We start from the raw sequence: 14,331 nt of genomic DNA, 5'->3' as shown, positions 1-14,331 counted from the left end.
TTGGTTTGTGCGTGATCTTAGGCGCCATGATCTGGTGTAGCCCAGAATAGGGTAAGATGCTATGGCATCTGTATGTTCTGTAGTCCTCGTTGGGGTGGTGGTACTGAGTTGTTGGGGCACTTTAATAGGCGTTGGGGATTGGTATTGTCCGGACTGAGTGGGAAGGGTGGGATGGGGGTAGGAATGGGGTGTGGCAGGGGATGGGATGATGCCGGTAACAACCTATTCTAGATAGGCCATTACCCTGGGTGAGGAAGTAGTTTCCTGTACAGGGCAGGCAGTCTTCTACAATACCAAATGGAAACATGATAGCAAATAGGAGACCTAGCATTCATGCAACCAACGCCCCCGAGGGTACAGGGTAAACAGGATCGCTCTGGAGGGGACTCCCCATTACAGGATAGTCTCCAACCATGGTATCAGTCAATATCCACCCTCCCACAAGCATTAACACCTTTGTACGGGTATGTATTGGTTGGATTTTGTGATGACGATGTAAACCCTTTATTAACAGCTGACTTGGCTTCTGACCAAAGTTAAGCCCAACCTTCTGTGAAGAATAAAGAGATACAAGTAAAGCAGCCCAGTGGAGGAGCGTCCTTGCAACAGCCAATCACGGAGGAGGCTGAGCAGACCTTGCAGAGCTGAACCGCGCCAAAGATGTAAAAGGAGCTGTGACAGGAGAGCGGAAAAATGCCAGCGTCGGCCTGGAGGATCACAATGTTGTGCAAGGAGAGTGCAGCAAGACACAAGAGGACGGCTGGGCCGAGCAGCCCAGAGAGGCCAAGAGAATTAGAGAGAGTCTTGGCAGGATGGGACAGAGCCCAGCAGAGAAGCCGCATAAGTGACTCTGCCCCAATTGAACTGACACACAAGAAGAGAGTCTTGGTAGGACAGCATAGACCCCTGTGGAGAAGCCACATACATGACTGCGCCCCAACCGAGATGCAGGAGCAAGAAAGAGGAGGATTGGAGGGTCGACACAGAGCCCAGCTGACAAGACGCTGAAACTCTGCATCAACCAAGCTGCAGAAACAAGGTAGAATATCTGAAGGCCAACGCAAAGCCCAGTGGAAAAGTCGCATAAGCGACAGCGTGCCATCAGAGGGTAGAAGACGAGCGAGCAGAACCCCAGGACATCAATGCGGAGCCTGCCAGAAGAGGCGCGTCAACTGTAGTATCCCTGCTGACTGGAGAACCAGCAAGACTCAACACCCCTCCCGAGGAACACTGCTGGAGAAGATATGTGATGGCTCCAGTGGAGAGGGAGGTGAGGAAAATGGAGAAAGGAGAAGCATACCCCTAAGAAGAACACAAAGACTGTGCAAGCCCTAGAACGGGGAGACCATGAACAGCCAAGAGTAGGTAGAACGTGACAACAACCCAGGTTTGTGTCAAACCTTTGCAGGACCACCAATGTTGGCTTCCCATAACCCTGCACCAGTAGTGATTCTGAAAAACCAAATCAAGGAGCATCTCCCCTCAGGACTAACATGGCCTTCAGCTCCAAGATGTTGACGTGGAGCTGCTTTTCAGATGAGACAAAGGGTCATGCACCTGATAAGAGCCCAGAGTCGTGCCCCAAAGGCAAGAGGACAAGTTAATTGTCCGAGACAGATAAGCTCAGACTAAAGGAAGGGGGGGTTCACATGAAGACAAACGTCTGTCCACACACCTTTCTAATTTCCTAGTGTTAGGAAAGTTTCACTTTAAGGCAACCTTCCCTCCATATTCTATGAACCCCCCACACTAGTTGTAGCTATTGTTTTTGACCTGTCCTGACTTTTTACAAAGAAGTGAAGCCTTCAACTTCCCTCCACTGGCCTTTTGCTCACATCTTATGGGGAAACCGATCAGTCCTTCAGACTGTCAGTACTGGGAAACAATGTTTACCTTTTGTCTTTTTACTTTTTTACCTTCATTGTTAACTTTTTTATCACTGCACACAGCATCCTACAGTGCAGTTCAATGGGGATAGTTTTGTGTCACCCTAGACACTCTCCTATGGGATTTTTTGTTACTTTGAAATGTGCCTAAGACAAGCTGGTGGCAGCAGACGCCTTTTTACCATTTGTGCTATATTTTTAGTATGCACCATCAGGTTCACCCCATGTTGGAAAGGAGATGGGCTTGACTCCCCGATCCCTCCCCTTCCCCCGGGTCCCAGCAAAGAGGAATACGCACCTCACGTGGAGGAAGGACGATCCCCCACCACCACTGTAAAAGCAAGAGCCCCCTAATACAGAAAATTAGGCGAATAACACCCCCATGCCCCACAGGTAAGACTCCATTTTGTATTAGGCCCTAATGCCATCTTCCACTAGGCGCCACTCTGAACACTGCGGCATTCGCGCACACTGCCCCCTCCTAGCGAAACCCAAGCCATGGTCCCATTAAATCAGCTCCAAAATCCATCAGCTCCAAAATCCATCCCCTGTCCTTTCAATGTTGCAACTCTCTAGTATCATTCTTGTTCAGGATGTGACCAGCAGCTAGCGCGAGACCGGAACAGGCTGTGGCACAAATGCCCATCCATTTCCACTAACCTGCCCATGCCTCCTCACCACTCTGCCAGAGCTCGCCCACCCCAGCTGCATCATCCCTTTCATGATACATATCGAATCCCCTCACCGGAACACCCACCATAAAATCTTATCTTAGGTACCCATATATTCATCCCAAATGACACCCCATGCCGGTTCACATCACAAGTTTGGGCAGTAAAGGGTGCCTCCACGAGAAGTACAAAGTGCAGGAGATGCGGTATCAATGAAAGCCTGGATTGTGAAGGTTGGATTGCCTATATATTATTCACAATGTACAAAGACGCCCTTGCATGCAGGGTCCAGGTTTCCGCTATCATTCATTCTCTGATGTTTAACTTAGATAGTCAGGATTGCCGCTCCCGACCCGACCCGACCTTCACCGCAGAGATGAACCCAGCTGACCCATGTGTGTCCAGATCGACCAAGGAGAGGACGGCCAATGTGTGCTTGGCCTCCCCTATGAAGAAGGCAAAACTATAGGTCCCCTGGGGCGTGGCTACATGGCCATGGACTAGGACGCGTATCCCGGACGCTCCTACAGATCTACTAATGATCCGTCAAAAAACAGGCAGGCTAAAGCTTGATGAGGAGCCTGGAACTTTAGCCACAGCATCATGAAGTTGATGAACATGCAGAGGTGACAAGCCCGGCTAAAATCGTGTATGGAGAAATGAGAGCAGTGTCGTTGGGGTTAAAGTGATTCCCGAGTCGAACGAAACAAGATGTCGCCCTGCATGTAACAAGAGAAGGGCTGAGAAGAGAGGAGCCAGCGACACAATGTGAGGCTTCGCCTGCATGCAAAGCAGATTTGACTCTTGGGCTAGGATCGGCAGAGCTGAGCAGCCGCGGTGTTGCGCATCGAGGCTGATGCAAAGAACGAAGTGGAAGACCGATAATTGCGGCGCTGGGCTCTGCCCCTCAAGCAACACAGACCCGGCACTAAGAAGGAGGAATGCGAGATTGCAATTGCAACAGTGTTCAACGGTGTAACTGACAGCAGAAGCGAGGAACACAAATTCCCAACTGGTATACTGTAACATTGCATCACTGCACATAAACACAGGGCTCCCCGCGTGCACTCTGAATATATTCTGTACCGGTTTTCTCGCTGTAGCTCGATGTAAGCGAGCCTTGCGCGCACCCAGGAACCCATTACTAACAACTGTGAAGGGATGCCCTGGCTCTCGGCGCGCACTTCACTTTGGCTGGGGAATCATCCTCCATTGCCTTGGCTGCACGGACATGCCCAGTGTGGAGTTGCTCTACCTTCAAGGTAAATCTAATCACTTATGGTTCACCCGCCCCTCTCACAGCTCTGATAGTGCAGTAGGTCTAAGACACAGAATAGCACTCCAAGTCAGTGGAACCGAGTCCTATATTCCCTACAGTTACCATTAGAAGCGCGCCACATTTCGGCAGCGGGCTTCATGAATGTGCGAAGAACATCATGTGTTTCTTTACACAGCAGCTGATGCCACTGAATATCACAAGTTGCGTGACTCGCTTTCCATAACAGTGGTCTAGGGGCCACTTCGAGATGGCCGCGGGATTGCACATCAACAGCGCAATCTGACCCTCACCCATTCACTACAGGCTGCCCGTACTCATTTACCAGCAGGTATGAGCGGAAGGAGGGAGCCGGCCTGACGCTTTGGGGCCACCGTTTGCCCCCGATTGTGCACCCACTACTTTTACCCGGCATTCCTCCCATCACGCGCTCTACTCGGAGCAACTCCCCAGCTGTCCTGCGAGGATCTAATCACGCGCACGCAGCGTGCTGTCGAAAGAACTCCAAGTTAGTTTCATTGAAACCTGGACACAAGCGCTCAGTGTGCACTGTGGTATTTCCTTCTGCTAAACCTGGGAGGAGGACCTATATACCCTGCACGCTCCTAACTTTGGCCAACAGGGAGCCCTGGGCAATAGCAGCAGCTCACAGAGGAATATTTCACAGTCAAGCCCAGGTCCAGCGTGGAGACTGGGCCGACACACAGGGCACGCAGCCTGTGTGTGGGGCAGACTGGTGAAGGACACCTACAGTTGCAGATAGCATCACGAGCAGCAGACTGCGGGATGCCACAAGTAGCTTGTGCACAGGGTGGAGACGAGTCGCAGTGGCAGCAGAAAGAAGGTAAGGAGTTGGTAGGGGTTTGGGGGCCCTAAGTAGATACATAACACGCCTGCACAGAAAGTGCGCCTCCCCCATGCCACTCCTTGAGACTGTGCGTAGGCCCTGGCTTGCCCCTGTGCCTAGCAGGGGCACGACTGCATGACAGGTCTCGCACAAACACCAAAGCCCTGGGACACGGAAGCGGTAGCCGATAACTGGGTACAGACAGTGGGGGCATCACTGCAGGAGAGGCAGAAGACCCGGGCGCTAAATTGCGGACCCTGGGCACAGCGCTAGCTGTCCCCACTAGTATCAAGGGAGGGCGCACTCCATAGGAAGTGCAAGTGAGGGTGCTCCTGGTTGGATCACCCCAGGACAGCGCACAGACAGAGGTTAGACAGAACAGACTCAGACGATGCAACAGTAGAGGAAGGGTGCAACGCAAAAGGCGCAGGGATCGAGCCACCACACAGCTGTGCCACATAGGGACAGTACCCAAAAGAAAATGGCGACTAAAGGTGGCAAATCGAAAAACAAGCAAGCCACACTCGGAACATTTGTGTGAAGCCAAACACCCCGGCGGGATGGAGAAGGGGACAAAGTGAAGGAGCGATCACAGACCCCCGAGGACTCAGAGCCAGGCAATCGGTAAATTCTGGAAGTGATTGGGGTGCTGCAAACCACGTTGGAGGGGAAGCTAGACACGGTGGCACTATTTTGGCACTGCTGCGCCAGGATATCCGAGCAATCACGGAGCGCAGAAGCAAGCTGGAGGAACAAGTGAAGAACACTGAGGTCAGGGCCCAGATGACAAAAGAAGTAGATTTCCTCATGCAGAAAGTGAAGCTTCTGGAAGACATAGCGGAGGAGGCTGAGGAGCGAGCCCGCAGGAACAGCATACGTATTGTGGGCCCGCCAGAAGGTATCGAGGAAGCGGACCCCACCAATTACGTGGAAAGTCTATTGCTACAGGAAGTCGGTGTGGGAGTGCTCTCTCATGAGTTCACAATAGAAAGAGCGTATCGCTCTTTCATTAGGCGACCACCTCCGGAACTCCACCAAGGCCAACGATAGCCAAAGTGCTCAATTACAGAGACCGAGAAAAGATATTGGCCTTCTCCAGAGCTGAGGGCATGATATAAAGAGACTGCGCTAAAGTGGGCGTGTATCCTGACTATACATTCCAAATTCAGAAGCGGAGAGCACAGTTAATTGCCACGAAGGCCAGACAACGTAAAGCGGGACTCGTATATGCTCATATACCCAGCGAGATTGAGAGGGATTCACAATGGCAAATCCCTCTTCTTCGAATAGCCGGAGGAAACACTCAAATGGATAAACAGGATGCAGTTGCCAGACGACCCGGAGACCAGCCAAGGAACTGTACTGGAGGGATAAGCAGGGGTGAGGGCCAACACAGCAACACAAAAACTAAGAAGTTAAGCAAGAGGTAGAACTTCCAGATGATGAATTAAGAGACAATTGAATGCAATGTATAGAAATGATGAGACAAACTTGCAGGGGCACAGCGGGGAGCACGTACTACTGGTATAGGGAACGCGGAGCAGACCCTATACCCCCTCTTAGTTGAGGGCCGAGTTTAGTGCCCGCCCATAGGGCACCAGGAAACTAGTCTTACGACTGGGTGTATTGGAGCAGAAACAGTGTTATCCCAGCATGCGAGGCATAGCAGGACGAGTTGTGTGCAGTGGGGTGTGGGAAGGGAGGGAGAGGGAGACAAAAATGGGGAGCCTGTCGCAGTTATTGGTGGCTATTGATGGGTAACGCGGTCAAAATAATGACTTGGAATGTGAGGGGTCTCAATCGCCAAGTGAAACGTAAGAGTGAGCACGTACATCCAGAAAAACAAGGTTGGGATAGCGCTGCTACAGGAAACAAATTTAGATGAACAGAAGCAAAAGAACCTGCAAAAGGCTTGGGGGTGTGATGGTGAGCTCTACATATTCAACATACACGAGGGGGGTCCTCATCTGAATTTCCCCATTTTACCATTTAAGGTGTTGGCGGTGAAAACTGACAACGAGGGTAGGATGGCCATAGTGCAGGAGCTATTGGAACACCACAAGGTTTGTGTGGTGAACACCTACAATCCTAATCATGACACTACAATGTTCTTTAGATCACTGTACGCCAGACTTGGTCCATATAGAGGCCGTACTTTGATCTGGGTTGGGGACTTCAATTGCACAATGAACCCAGCTTTGTATAGGTCTGACAACAAGCATAAGCGGCTGTTAGGCAGAAACCTGTGCAGTTCCCTCTGGCACCACTGCAAAAGATTTAGGACTACAGGTGTTTGGCAGTAAACCCATTTAGTAGCAGTCTGTACCACACAGATTCACTTGGTAGCTGTGGCTGAGCAGTCAGACTTCCCTCAAGAAGATTTAGGCAGTATACAGAGCATTCACAATAGGTCAAGATAACACAATAGAACAAGTAAACACTGACCAGAGCTTGGTGTAAAAGAGATAATTATTTATTTAAAACCACATATAGAAAAACACACAGGCACTAATAGTAAGCAATCCAAAAACACGGTCACTAAAAGATATACACTCCCTTAAAAGAATATTAGACAAGTCTTAAGTAAAGCCCCACTTATTTTCAGACAGCGGTGAGCGCTTAACGTAGATGGCACTCTAATAATTCGTTTTAAAAAGGGAGAGAAAAGCAGAGAATAAATTGAAACTGATCCCAACACTTTTTCACGAACACAAGAGAGGAAGGCAAAGTAACACCGTGAGTTTAGAGTCAGTAGGCCGGATCCGCTTTAAGAGGATCAAAACGAAATGTGTCCAAGGTCACACGGTTTCAGTGCACAACAGTCTTGAAAATTTCAAAAAGAGTTGGACCAAAGAAAGAGACCAGTTAGAGGGTCAAGGCGGCCAGCCCAGTCCAGAAGGTTAAGGGGCTATTATTACCTTGTTGCAATCTTTAGAAAGGGAGGCCTGGCGGACACGGTACCTTAAAGTGGTGAGAATACTCCAGCGGGGGCAGTTGTTCCTGGAAGCGGATGCAAGTCAGTGCTTCATCCGGGGGAAGAGAAGATCTCGTCGGGGAGGAAGACAGGAGTCCGTTGCACTGCCAGGGAAGAAACCAGCCGCAGAGTTTCTCAGGTACAAGGAGCGGTCCGTTGATTCGCGGTCCAGTGGTAAGTGGCTATCCGGTTGCTGGGGTGCTTGGCACGGGCAATTTGACCACAAGCCGGTCTGGGGTGCGAAGAGAAGAAGGTAAACTGGTTGTGCCCACCAGTCAGGGGAAGAAGCCTCTCCAGCCGGGAGATCTTCTCTGTCGTCGGGAAGTGGCGAGTCGGTTCCGCAGTGCTCCACCGGTGGCGTCGTTGCGGTAGGTCGGCTCAGCTTCTCCCTCGTCGGATTCTCAGGTCCTGCGGCGACTTTTGAAGTTCCAGTCCCCAAAGCCCTGCTTTTATGCAGCATACCCCCATTCACTCAGCCTAGCTGTCAATCAAACATGCTAAGTGGTGAGCCGGCCGGCTCACCACTTGGGCCAATCACACAAGAGTGTGACTTGTTACCAAGGTAATTCAGTCCAGGGTGCCTAAACCCCCTCCGTCACCCCCTGTGGTACCCAGACAGAGTGGCACCACTTTTGGAGGCTTCTGTGGAGAAGCCCGCCAAAAAGTGGAACAAAGGGCTCGACTTGGGTTGGAGTCACAGAAGAGAACACAAAAGCCATTTTAGAATCGAGTCCTGGCAAAAAATACCAACCAGCGAATTAATATTAATTAAATAAACCGGCGGTATGTTCGAGGCTATGAGAATTAAATAAAGTTGGTAGCCTCGAACAATGGGAAGAGCCCATAGGGATATATTTGCGGTCGAATATAAAAAGTAGTATTCACTGCCACCAGCCAAAACTCGATCAGGGGGGACAGAGACGTGCCCCCTCGACTAACAGACCCCGGGGCAATCGAATTGCCCCGACCAGTACGTCCACAATATGATGGTTTGTACTGGTTTCTGTTAATAATTTGGGACTAGTAAAGCCAATGGTGACTTTACATGCCCTGGGAGACCGTAGTCAGTCCCAGGGTATGCAGTCTATGGTGGGGTGTCACTGACACCCCTGTGTTACTGCACAGAGGGTGCTGTGTAACACACATAGTAAAAACACATGAGATCCTATGGAGTAAAGGACCTCATAGCCCATAAAACACATTAACAGTCAAAGGAACACCATAAATCATGTCCAAGAGTTTGAGAAAAAGAGTCTCACTCTTGGCAGGAGAAAAAAAAACAAACTCCAGAAATCCAGCAAAGCTGCTGGGGGACTCACTAGGTTAGGAAATTCAGCCTAAAGAGAGAATTCTCCCTAACACTTGCCCCCCCCAGACTAAGGGACAGGAGGATTTAATCCACTCCTGGATGAATCTCATACCTCTAGTCGATGACATACATCCTAGAGAGACCATCAGCATTTTGGTGGTGACACCCTGACCGGTGCTCAATGGTGAAATCAAACCCTTGAAGGCAGATTGACCATATCAGTAGTTTTGGGGTTTCCCCTTTCATTTGCATTAACCATCTCAAGGGTTGGTGGTCAGTCTGAATGACAAAAGTAGAACCATACAAGTATGGCCTAAACTTCTTCAGAGCCCACACAATAGCAAAACGCTCTCGTTCAATGGTTGCCCACCTTGTTTCAGGATCCTTCAGTTTTCTACTGATGAAGCAAATGGGGTGCTCCCTACCTTTCCCATCCAGTTGACTAAGGACTGCACCTATTCCTACATTTGAAGCTTCTGTTTGCACAATGAAGGTTTGGTGGTAGTCAGGAGCTCTAAGTACTGGGACTTTGCAAAGAGCCTTTTTCAGGGTTTCAAATGCCTGATTGCATTCCTCATTCCACCTAACCTTTTTAGGGAATTTAGGAGAGGAGATGACATTCAGTGGAGAAGCTATGGACCCATAGTTCTCAATGAAATTCCTGTAATACCCCGTGAGGCCTAAGAAGGCTCTCACCCGAGTCTGAGTAGTAGGTGTTGTCCAATTTTGCACAGCTTCAATCTTACTGGGCAAAGGCCGTATTTCTCCACCACCTACCTCATGTCCAAGGGAGACCACTTTACTCTGTCCAATCTGGCATTTACTTGCCTTTATGGTCAGATTGGCCTTTCCAAGAGCCTGCAAAACATATCTCAGGTGGTCCACATGTTCTTCCCAGGAATTGCTGAACACTGCTAGGTCATCCAAGTATGCCATGCAGAAGTCCTCCATCCCATTCAGAACCTGGTTTACCATCCTTTGAAATGTAGCAGGTGCATTTTGCAACCCAAAAGGCATAACCTTAAACTGGTATAAGGCAACTGGGGTAGAAAAGGCAGTTTTCTCCTTGGCATGGTCTGTGAGGGCTATTTGCCAATAGCCTGACGTCAAGTCAAATGTCCTGAGGATCTTGGCTGCACCAAGTCTATCCACCAACTAATCTGTCCTTGGCAAAGGGTGGGCATCAGTCTTAGTGACTGCATTAAAAGCTCTATAATCGACACAGAATCTAAGTTCTTTAGATCCTGCCGTTGGTACTAACACAACTGGGCAAGACCTTGGACTAGTAGAGGGCTCTATTACCCCGAGATCAAGCATCTTGTTGACCTCACCTTTGATGTGGGTTCTTACATTTTCTGACATTCGATATCCTCTGCTTTTGACTGGCACACAGTCACCAGTGAGTATGTCATGCTGTCCCCAAGGGGTCAAGCCAGGTGAAAGTGAGAACAGAGAGGCAAACTGATTCAACATGGATTTGCACTCTTCCTGTTGCTCAGGTATCAGATTTGAAGAGAGATTTACTCCTTCAATCTTTTCGTCCAAAGGTAAGCTTCTGAGGAGATCAGGAAGAGCTTCACTCTCTTCTTCCTCTGATGATGCTAGAAGCAAAGCTCCTACATCAGGTCTGGAGACATACGCTTTTAGTCTGTTGGTGTGGAAGACTGTTGGAGCCTCCTTGGGGTTGCCCAAGTCCACCAGATAGTTGACCTCTCCAAGTTTACCCACAACTTTGAAGGGTCCCATCCATTTGTCTTGCAAGGCCCTCTGCCTTGTTGGAATCATAACGAGAACTAGCTGGTCCTGAGTAAACTCAACCATGTTAGCCTTTTGGTCATGCCAGTGCTTGACCAATGCTTGTCCAGCTTTCAAGTTATCACTTGCTTCTGCCATCATTTGCGACATTCTCCTTCGGAGCCCTATCACATAGTCAGTCACTCTGACTGGCTTGGGGGAAGGAGCACTCTCCAACCCCTCCTTGATCAGGGCCAATGGACCTCTGACCGGATGACCATAAAGAAGTTCAAAGGGAGAATAACCTACTCCCTCCTGAGGGACTTCTCTATAAGCAAAGAGAAGGCATGGCAGTAGAAGGTCCCACTTTCTTTTAAAGGGGTCCTCTAAAGCACCTATCATGCTCTTCATGGTTCTGTTGAACCTTTCAACCAGCCCGTTTGCCTGAGAGTGGTATGCGGTTGAGAACTTGTAGGTAACTACGCAGGTTTTCCACATGGCTTTCATGTAGTGGGACATAAAATTTGCCCCCCTGTCAGAGATTACTTCCTTAGGAAACCCAACCCTGGTAAAAATACCAAGGAGGGCCTTAGCCACAGCCAGAGCTGTAACAGTCGTCATAGGAATTGCCTCAGGGTACCTAGTAGCATGGTCTACTACAACAAGTATAAACCTGTTGCCTGAGGAGGTTGGAGGATCAAGGGGACCAACAATGTCAATCCCTACTCTCTCAAATGGGACTCCCACTACAGGGAGAGGCACTAAAAGGTGCCACATTCTTGGAGCCAACCTTACCAGAAGTCTGGCAGGTGTGGCAGCTCCTGCAGTATTCGTCTACTTCAGCCTCCATCTTTGGCCAATAAAAGTAGAGTGAGAGCCTTTCCCTTAGTCTTCTTGAAACTCAAGTGACCAGCCAAAGGAATCTCATGGGCTAACTTCAAGAACTGTGGTCTGTTCTCTTGGGGTACCACAAGTCGTTTGTTGTCCCATGGTGCAGACTTGGTTGGTTCACTGTAGAAGAGGCCATCTTCCCAGTGTAACCTATATTTCCCAGGCTCTTGCCCTTCAGCCTGAGCATCTGCCTGGTGGCGAAGACCTTCCAGAGTTGGACATTCTCTCTGTCCCTTACTGAAGTCTGCCCTGTTGGGTCCACCTTCTGCCAGTAAAGACTGCAGCTCAGGATGGTCAACAGGATCAGATCTCCAATGAGTTCCTGGCCTTCCACTAGCTCTTCTTCAGAGTCTAGTTCAACCACACAGGGTTGTACATCCCTCTCAGCCTCAGCTGGAGGGGGAGTTACTGGTGTAACTTTGGACAACCTAGGGGAAGTCCTTGTTGGCTGCACTGGAGTGCTGGCTGTGAGGTTCTTTTTAGAAGTTTTAGGTTTCCCTTTTTCTTCTAGTTTCTTAGAGACAGCAGCTGACATCTCCAGGGGAGCAGGAGTGATCTCTTTCTTCATCATCTCCTTGGGAGTACCTCTCATGGTTCTCTCCCTTGCAGGTCTGGTGAGCTCATGTAACCTTTTACTAGGAGGTCTGGGGGTATGTGACACTACTCCAAGAGTTTTCAAGTCATTACCCAGCAGAACCCTTTCTGGCACCTCACTTTGTATGCTGACAGGTATCTTCACAGTCATGTCATTACACTGGATGAGAACTGGTAATTGTGGAAGCATCTGCAAATGCCCTACAGCTAACTTGGTGAGGTGTTTGGGTGCCTTAGCAACATCCTCAGCCTGAAAAAAACGATGTGTCCACCACAGTTATGCTGGCCCCAGTGTCCCTAATGGCAGGAGTCTCCTGACCATTCACCTGGACACTGTCCTTATAATACTCTTTAGTATTATCTGGGATAGAATTATAGACATCTAAGTTCTGTTGTTCCCACAGACCCAGAGACACTAAAGAAACACTGGCTGAGACTCCAATGGGTTCATCAGCCAGTAATAGAAAGTTTCCACTTGCCATTTGTACTTCCTCCTCTGGAGCGAAGGCTAAGGAGACAAGCTGGACCCCTGAAGGTTTACCCTTACATCTGGGATCTCCTTTCACATGGTCAGTAGAGCCACAAACAAAGCATTTACCAAATGCTTTCTGGAATGGTGGCTTGTTCTGACCGCCTTCTGGTTTGGCACCAGGGAGGTACACTAGCCTGATTTGGTTTCCCTTGTGGCTTACCCTTTTGGTTTTGTTTGGGGCCCTCTTTGGAATTAGAATTATTAGAATTCTCTTTGGAGTCCTTTTTTGGCGGTTTTCCCTCATCCTTTTTCTGAGTAGCCCCAGAATCCTTGTGAGTGGCCCTGTTGGCAACCCACAAGTCAGCAGCATTAGCTAACTTCCTGGAATTTAATTCCTTTGAATCGGCCAAGTGCTGCCTGAGCTCAGGAGAGCAGGCATCATAAATTGACTCCAACATTACAAGATCCTTCATTCCTTCATAAGTGTTAACTCTGTAACCCTTAATCCATCCCTCTAAGTTTTTCAAACGTTCACTCACCCAGGTAGCCCAAGGGGTACCATCATGCTTTTTGAGGGTCCTAAACCTCTTAAGGTACTGGGAAGGGGTCTTCCCAAATCTAGCTATCAAAGCTAGTTTCACACATTCATAATCCTTCTTATTCACCTCCCCCAACTCCATTACCACATCAGTTGCAACAGGGGGTAGCCTAGAGAACAACCAGGTAAGTAACTCGTTCCCTGTGATGTCCTCGAGCCCATGATTATTCTCAAACATTTTTAACCAATCCAACACATCCAACTTAGGTTCATACATACCCACTAATTCCTTAGGCATCCGGGGTCTTTTGGGACTGGAACTCCTATAAGAACCAGAGGAGAGAGAAGTATTTTCTTCAGACAACTGTCATTTCTAGTTCATGATTAAGTTCTATTTCTCTGAGTCTTAACTCAGCTTGCTTCTGCTCAGCCTGGGAATTCATTCTTCTGAACTCTAGCTCTTGGTTTCTTTCAGATTGAGCAATAAAACGTTTGTACTCTAATTCAAGCTTCATTTTTTCAAGTTCAAAATAAGCAGGGTTACATCTAGCACCTGCTATAGCCCCAGTAGGTAAGGCAGACAGAGGCTCAGAGTGGCTAACTTCATTAGGTTCACTTTCCTCTTCTGACTCATTATCAAGACTTTCATTCAGATCAATACCATCACTGTTTTCTACATTTGCTGGGGGGGGCGGTAGATTCTCTGTACCACCCAGAGTTTGGTTTTCTAACAATCTTTCTACAAGTTCCATTTTCTTGCCCTTCTCAGAGATTCTTATGTCTACACAATATTTTTAAGCAATCAGCAGTTTTGGCAGACAATGATTCTAGGGTATAACTCTCCATAGCAGACCTAGTTAGAAAATCAGCTTTTTAGTGCTAAGCTCTGTGGTTAGTTGTCCTAAAGTGTTCAACAAGCACTCTAAAGTGTATACTCACGGCCAAGGTATTGAACTCATTAGTAGACCACCTCAAATTGTACGACCTGTGGAGGGCTGAACAAGGTGCAATGAAGGGATATTCACATTACTCCACACCACATAAAGTGTAAACCAGAATAGACTATATTTTTACGGGAGGGGAGAGTGAATCTGAATTCTCGGGGTCGGAGTACCTAGATAGAATACTGTCCGACCATT

General features: G+C 48.7%; 1 protein-coding gene across 2 annotated transcripts in view; it reads right to left on the bottom strand.

Moving 5' to 3' along the window:
• The window catches only part of PTPA (protein phosphatase 2 phosphatase activator), a 698,483-nt gene that overhangs the window by 396,653 nt on the left and 287,499 nt on the right, over positions 1 to 14,331 (bottom strand). The gene's annotated exons all lie outside the window — the stretch shown is intronic.

The sequence above is a fragment of the Ambystoma mexicanum genome, chromosome 8 (genome assembly GCF_040938575.1).
Source record: "Ambystoma mexicanum isolate Mex_15411 chromosome 8, UKY_AmexF1_1, whole genome shotgun sequence".
NCBI lineage: Eukaryota > Metazoa > Chordata > Amphibia > Caudata > Ambystomatidae > Ambystoma > Ambystoma mexicanum.
This window is presented reverse-complemented; position numbering and strand designations above follow the sequence as displayed.